Source organism: Sorex araneus, chromosome 2 (genome assembly GCF_027595985.1).
Source record: "Sorex araneus isolate mSorAra2 chromosome 2, mSorAra2.pri, whole genome shotgun sequence".
Classification (NCBI taxonomy): Eukaryota; Metazoa; Chordata; class Mammalia; order Eulipotyphla; family Soricidae; genus Sorex; species Sorex araneus.
The window spans coordinates 229274382-229282060 of NC_073303.1; the positions used below are offsets into that span (position 1 = coordinate 229274382).

Consider the following 7679-nt stretch of genomic DNA (forward strand, 5'->3'; position numbering starts at 1 on the left):
CCTTTCTCAGACTACAGGAGGCAGCCTCCTCTTACCCCACCCCAGAGGCCTCTGGGTAATCGCAAGGAGGGCTTTTCTAAGCAAAAGGTCCCTGAGACGAAGCCCCCAGGGCGCACATGCTGAGGAAGACATTAAAATCAAATTTTAAAATGTTTTGCTTACCAGTGCTGGCGTGGATGTGGGGAGAAAGGGACACTCACTGTTGGTGGGAATGCCGACTGGTCCAGCCTTTCTGGAAAACAATACGGACAGTCCTTCAAAAATTAGAAATTGACCTTCTATATGACCCCACAATACCACTTGAACTTCTGGGATATCCTGAGGGTGCAAAAAAGCACAGTAGGAATGACATCTGTACCTATATGTTCATTGCAGCACTGTTCACAATTGCCAGAACCTGGAAACAACCCAAGTGCCCAAGTACAGACGACTGGTTAAAGAAACTTTGGTACATCTACACAGTGGAATACTATGCAGCTGTTAGAAAGTCATGAAACTTGCGTATAAGTGAATGGATATGGAGAGTATCATCACCGCACTGTCACTGTCATCCCGTTGTTCATCAATTTGCTCGAACGGGCACCAGTAACGTCTCCCTTGTGAGACTTGTTACTGTTTTTGGCATATCGAATACGCCACGGGTAGCTTGCCAGACTCTGCTGTGCGGGCGGGATACTCTCGGTAGCTTGCTAGGCTCTCCGAGAGGGGCGGAGGGGACAGTATCATACTAAGTGAAGTGAGTCAGAAAGAGAGTGACATGGGGGCTGGAGCAATAGCACAGTGGGTTGGGTGTTTGCCTTGCACACAGCCAACTTGGGTTTGATTCCCAGCATCCCATATGGTCCTCTGAGCACCACCAGGAGTAATTCCTGCTTGCAGAGCCAGGGGTAACCCCTATGCATTCGCTGGGTGTGACCCCCCAAAAAAAAGAGAGAAAGAGAGGGACAGACATAGAAGGACTGCACTCATTTGTGGAATATAAAATAACATAATATGAGACTGACACCCAAGGACAGTAGACACAGGGCCAGGAATATTGCCCCATATTTGGAAACCTGTCTCATGAGCTGGAGGAGAAGACAGCTGAAATAGAGAAGGCATCACTAAGACAATGATGTTTGGAGGAACTATTCGGGATGGGAGATGTGTACTGAAAGTAGATAAAGGACCAAACATGATGACCTCTCAGTATCTGTATTGCAGACCATAATGCCCCAGGTAGAGAGAGAGTATGGGGAAATTGTCTACCATGGAGGCAGGGGGAGGGTTGGATGGGGGGTATACTGGGAACATTGGTGGTGGAGAATGTTCACTGGTGGAGGGATGGGTGTTTGATCACTGTATGAATGAAACTCAAACATGAAAGCTTGTAACTGTATCTCACAGTGATTCAATTAAAAAAATTAAATTAAAAAAATTTTTTGCTTTTGGGGGGTTTGTTTTGCTTTTAGGCCATACCCAGCAGTTATTAGAGGTTACTCCTAGCTCTGTGCTCAGGGGTTGCTCCCCATGCACAGGGATGCTGGGGATTGAACCCCAGTGTGCTCCATGCAAAGCAAGTGCCTTCACCTTACTGCTGCACGCTGGCGCCTTAAAAGTGTTTCAGTTAAAAAATAAAGTGCGCTTTACTCTCAAATATAGCCAGAGGTCTGAAAAGAGCCCAGCAGGTAGACTGCCTGCTTTACACATGGCCCACCTGGGACAGAGCCCCAGCATCCCATACAGGCCCTGTGATTCCTGACTGCAGAGCCAGGAGTAAGCCCTGAGCACCATTGGATGTAGCCCAAAATCCAAAACCAAGCAAAACAGAGAGGGGCAGAGGTCACGCACCTGCTTTGCCAGTGTGAGGCCATGAGTTAGATCCCCAGCACCGCTTCATGCCGAGTGTGATCCCAGTGGCACTGCCATTGGGACCCCTGGAGACACATGAAAGTGTGCCATCTTCAGCACACCACAACCAAATGTGTGTGCAAACGCCACAGCTCAAGTGTGTGATCCGAGCAAGGAAGGCAGCCAAGGGAGCAACACTTATCCTCGTCAGTGTACAAACAGGAAGGGAAGGGAAGTAAGGGAAGAAGAAGGACACACAGAGAGAAAAAACGGAAGGGAAGTTCAGACAGTGCAGGAAATGGAAGAGGCTGGAGGGATAGTACAGCGGATAGGGCATTCACCTTGCACGCAGCCCACCCGGGTTTGATTCTCAGCATCCTAAATGGTCCCCCAGGCACCACCAGGAGTAATTCTGGAGTGCAAAGCCAGGAGTAACCCCTGTGCATTTCCGGGTGTAACTCCAAAAAGCAAAAAAAAAAAAAAAAAAAGGAAATGAAAGAAAATTTCACAAGAGCTATAATAATATACTTAGAGAAATAGGAACTGCTGAAGCTAATGTGTTCATAAAACAGTATCAGGGGTTTTTTAAAAATTAACCAAGTGAAAAAAGAGTTCTTAGAAATTAAGAGTTCGAAAGCTGAAATTCTGGGTTTTTTTTAAAGCTGAAATTTCTTGATATTCTAACACTATTGACAACATTTAAGAAGATATTTTAGAAAGTAAAAGTAATACTAAAATGGCCAGAGAGGTAATATAGAGAGTATAGTACTTGTCTTGCCACCACTGACCCAGCTTCAAACACCAGCACCCCGTATATTCCACTGAGCATCTCCAGGAGTGATCCCTGAACACACAGCTCAGAGCATTGCTGGTGTGGAAAAAAAAAAAAAGAAAAAAATAGCCTCAAAACAAAAGAAAAAAAAACACCCCTCCCCCCAGTGGTCAGTAAAAGGCTGCAAGGTATCTCCAAGGGCTGGAGAATAAATATGCTTTTTCCTGGCCTAGATCCTCACAACCTGGAGAACCCCAAGAACAATGTTCCGCTGGGGAAAATCCTGAGCACTGCAGGTGGGGGTCCCCAAAATAAAAATAGAACAGAAAAGGAAGTACAGCGAAATAAGAGAAAGGCTAATGAGAAGAGGGTCGAGAGAGCGGGCGGGGCTGGAGCGTGGCCTGGGGCACAAGGTCCCAGCACCTCCTGGCGTCTGGGGGTTCCACTAAGTGTAGCTCTGCTGCAGAGAACCAGGTTAAAATTTTTTTTTAATTGAATCACTGTGAATTAAAAAGTTATTTATGATTGAGATTCAGGTATACAAAGTTCCACTGACACCAATCCCTTCACCAGAGCTATTTAACATTTTTTTTTTCTTTTTGGGTCACGCCTGGCAATGCACAGGGGTTACTCCTGGCTCTGCACTCAGGAATTATACCTGGCGGTGCTCAGGGGACCATATGGGATGCTGGGAATTAAACCCAGGTCAGCCTCATGCAAGGCAAACGCCCTACCCGCTGTGCTATTGCTCCAGCCCCGTTATTTAACTTTTTAACTAAAAAAAAAAAAAAGAAAGAAAAGAATAGAAAGAAAGAGGGGGGCTGGAGCAATAGCACAGCGGGTAGGGCGTTTGCCTTGCATGAGGCTGACCTGGGTTGATTCCCAGGATCCCATGTAGTCCCCTGAGCACCGCCAGGAGTAATTCCTGAGTGCAGAGCCAGGAGTAACCCCTGAGCATCCCCAGGTGTGACCCCTCCCCCCCAAAAAAAAGAAAGAAAGAAAGTGAGATGATTGTGTTGATTCAGGAAACCCAATATCCAGATAAAGAGCATCTCAGAGAGATAAATGAAAATTAGATGGGAGAAAAAAGGAAATCAATAATGTAGGATAATGAGCACAGTCCAGGTATATCATCTTGATAGTTCAGGACATTAGCACTTTCTTTTGTTTTGAAGTCACACCCAGAGGTCACTCGAGTTGTGCTTGGGGCAAGGTAGGGCCAAATGGTGCCAGGGATTGATCCAGGGCTACAAATGCAGTATGGACTCCAATCCCAGGGCATGAGCTACTTGTTAATAATTTTAAGGCCACACTCAATGGTATCATGGGCTACTTGGCTGTGTTCTGCTTTGGTTGGGGGACCCTATGGTACTGGGGGTTAGGATCAAACCTGGGCCTCCTGCGTACAACCATGTTCTCAGTCCACTGAGCATTAAAAAATCCCAGGGGCAAGTGAAATACAGCAGGTAAGGTGCTTGCCTTACACACAGCCAACCCAGGGCTGACGCCCAGCACTGCATCCCAGTCCCCACAGGGTAGTGATCCCTGAGCCCAGAGCCTGGAGTAAACCCTGAGCACCATCAGGTGTGACCTTACACAAAAACAAAACAAAATAAAAAATTCTACAAACCTTCTATGAAACTATTAGTTCAGAGTACTAAGAGATAGTCTAGAGGTCAGGGCACTTCCCTTGCGTGTTGGGTGCAGTTCAGTCCCCAGCATCACACATGTATGACCCATCCCCAGCACTGCCAGAAGTGACCGCAGAGCACAGAGCAAACCCTGAGCACAGCCATGTATGACCCACGCCCCATTCCAAAAAAAGACTGAGAAGAAAGAAATTTGTCCTGAGACTTTGGGAAGGATCAAGGAAAGGTCAGTTAGAAAGATTATATCAAAAAAAGTTTTACAGTCACACAATTTGAATTTTCATTGATTATAGCTTGTGGGGAGGTCTTTCAGGAGTTTTTATGTGTAAATATTTATTTATCTGTTGTTCTGTTTTGGGGCCACAACTTATCGAACTAGGGTAAACCATATTCAAGGCAAATGCCTTAAACCCCATATTATCTCTTGTTTAAAATTTATCTTAAAAATTTATTTATTAATTGAATCACAGTGAGATACACAGTTAACAGTTATTCATGATTTGGTTTCAGTCATATAGTGTTTCAACACCTGTCCCTTCACCAGTATACATTTTCCACCACCAGTGTCTCCAGTTTCCACCCCGCCCCCTCCCCCCCATGGCCCATGGCAGGCAACTCTCTCTCTCTCCTCTCTCTCTCTCTCTCTCTCTCTCTCTCTCTCTCTCTCTCTCTCTCTCTCTCTCACTCGATCACTCTTTTTGGGCATTATGGTTTGCAATACAGATACTGAAAGGTTATAAGGCATATTCCTTTACTTACATTCAACGTTCAGTCCCCATACTATCTCTTTGGTAGCCGAACACCCCACTTAAAGGTTAAATGTAGGGCTGGTGAGATAATACAGCAGAGAAAATGCTGCCTTGCATGCTGCCAATCATGGTTTGATCCTAGGACCCCATATGGTTCCCCGAGCTCTGTCAGGAGTGATTCCTGAGTTCAGAGTCCAGGGTAAGCCAGAGGTTACATCAGGTATGGCCCAACCCACTCTCCCCTTAATAAATTAAAAAAAAATGTTTTTAATGCCATTTTCATTCTACCATCAGGATTCCCCAATGAAATCACACTCATGCCAAACACTTATCTGATCCCCTAGAGTGTAGGGGGTGACACACCTAAGAGACCCAGGGAACAGAATCAAGGTCTAAGAGAGCACAGGAGTTGATTCCTCTTAGTATGTTTTTAACTTGGTTCGGTCACATAACATTCATTTATGGGCTTCAGTTTCTTCACCTGTCAGAAGGGCATACTGGGGGCCTGGAGATGTGGCTCAGGGGCAGAGCGCCCTCCTTGCTGGCATGAGGCTGTGGGCTCCCTCCCTGGCACCACAGTGAGTGTGACTCCAGCACCCACTGGCCAGGGCTGATGCCTCTGCACTTTTTTTTTTTTTTTGCTTTTTGGGTCACACCCAGCAATGCTAGGGGTTACTCCTGGCTTTGCACTCAGGAATTGCTCCTGGCAGTGCTTGGGGGACCATATGGGATGCCGGGGATCGAACCTGGGTCGGCCGCATGCAAGGCAAACGCCCTACCCATTGTGCTATCGCTCCGGCCCCCGCCTCTGCACTTTCGCACAACAACCGCTAAGGGCAGGGAAGACGGGAGAGGTGGACGGTGAGGTCAGTGGCTCCTGAAGACTAGCTCTGTTCAGGTAGAATTCTTTTCAAGTTAAGCAGCTTAATTTTAAAAAATTAAATAGAAGTATGACTGACCCTGTTTCAAATCCTGGCACTACGTACTGTTCCCTTGTTCCCTGAACACTTCAAGTGTGGCCACAAAACAAAACAAAACATACCCTCCAAGTCAAGTAGAAGTGGTAAATCACTGAGCTAGATTATATCCAAAGATTTTTTTTTTTTTTTTTTTTTTGCTTTTTGGATCACACCCGGCGATGCACAGGGGTTGCTCTTGGTTTTGCACTCAGGAATTACTCCTGGCGGTGCTCAGGGGACCATATGGGATGCTGGGAATTGAACCCAGGTTCGCCACGTGCAAGGCAAATGCCCTCCCCGCTGTGCTATCCCTCTAGCCCCTATCCAAAGATTCTTAGATCAGACTCCAACAGGGAATTTTAAGAAGGAACTAGATGAATGCTGAGGCATGACAAGGACTACAGCCCCCAAATCAGACAGCAGAACTTCTGAAGAGCTTTTTCAGCTCCTCTCAGTTCTGGAACTTCTCCCCAGCCGCTAGCCTCTGCAAGCACCCCATCCATCTCCTGTATTCAGTGGCACACTGCAGAGTTCCCGAGCTTCCAGACCTTCAACTCCACCCTCCCAACACCCCCCTGAACCCAGAGGGAGGACCCGCACAGTCCAGCATCTAGGGGCTTCTTCTGACCCACCAGACAGACGTAAAGCACATCCACTACAGCCTGGTCAGGCGTTTGGAAAAACAACCTTTCAACACTTTGTACCAAAGACTTATTTCCTCTTCTCTGCCCCATGAACTGTTTCATTTGTTTTCAAAAGCGAAGGTGAAAAGGACCAGAGATAGCCGAAGGGTAAAGGTCAGGAGTAAACCCTGACCCCAAAGCAAACATAAATAAATTTTAAAAATTAAGTTTTTTAAAAAAAAGGAAAGGGAGAATCAAAGGGAGCCTGAAAATTCTCTGGAAACAGTTTCTTTCCAGACCAAGAAGAAAGACAGACACTGAGTGAGCATCTGACTCGGAGGCTGGTCTGAGGCCATGCCACAGGCTGCCAGCGAGCGAGAAGCTCTTCCCCCCCGTGGAAAGTCACAACCTGTCTAAGGCGGGAGAGGGCCCTCCAGGAGAGACACTTCTCCAATTCACCTCGCATCCCAGCCCTCCAGTCAGACCCCCAGCCCAACCCCAAGGGATCCCTTTTACCTCAGAGCAGTTCCAGGAACTGTAGGCTGTTTGCTCAGCCCTTCCAACAGCTGTGTCCAGAGCTACAGCAGAGATCAACCATTGGGTTTCACTTCCTGTCAGCACAGGTTTCGCTTCCTTCCAGGCTCTTACTGCATGGGCTCAATGGAGAGCAACAGTGCCAAGCTGTGATGCAAGAAACTGAGGTTGTGTGCACATGTTACCCACATATGTGTGTTTATGTGCATGTGAAGAAGCATGTGTTCTGTGCCTGTGTTTGCATTTATGTGTTGGGAAAGATTCGTATTGTGCTTATATGCTTACATGGGAGTTACATGATTATTTATGTGCACATGGGCCAGGGTGTGTGTGTGTGTCTGTGTGTGTGTGTTTAGGCTATTCTGTGGAGAGGATTTGTGTATGCTTGAGTGCTCTCTGTATCTTTTCAGGGTCCAGAACAGACAACAGATGCGACGAGGAAGCACTCTAAAATCTGCTCATGGATGACTTTAGAGGTTTGCCCTATTTCAAAACGTGATTTGAGGGAACCGCTAGACAGAGGTAGACAGAATCAAATGTGAACACCTTGGGGGTTCCAGCGG

The 7679-nt window shown here is 46.8% G+C and overlaps 1 protein-coding gene across 2 annotated transcripts in view; it reads right to left on the minus strand.

The window, feature by feature from the left end:
- ADA2 (adenosine deaminase 2) overlaps positions 1-7134 on the minus strand; it is a 44811-nt gene extending 37677 nt beyond the window's left edge. For both annotated transcript variants that reach the window (XM_004616706.3, XM_055128003.1), the window contains exons 1-2: positions 7099-7134; positions 163-232 (exon numbers count right to left, since the gene is read on the minus strand). The gene's annotated coding sequence lies outside the window, so the exon portion shown is untranslated. The remainder of the gene's footprint in view (positions 1-162; positions 233-7098) is intronic.
- Between the last annotated feature and the right edge of the window lie 545 nt (positions 7135-7679).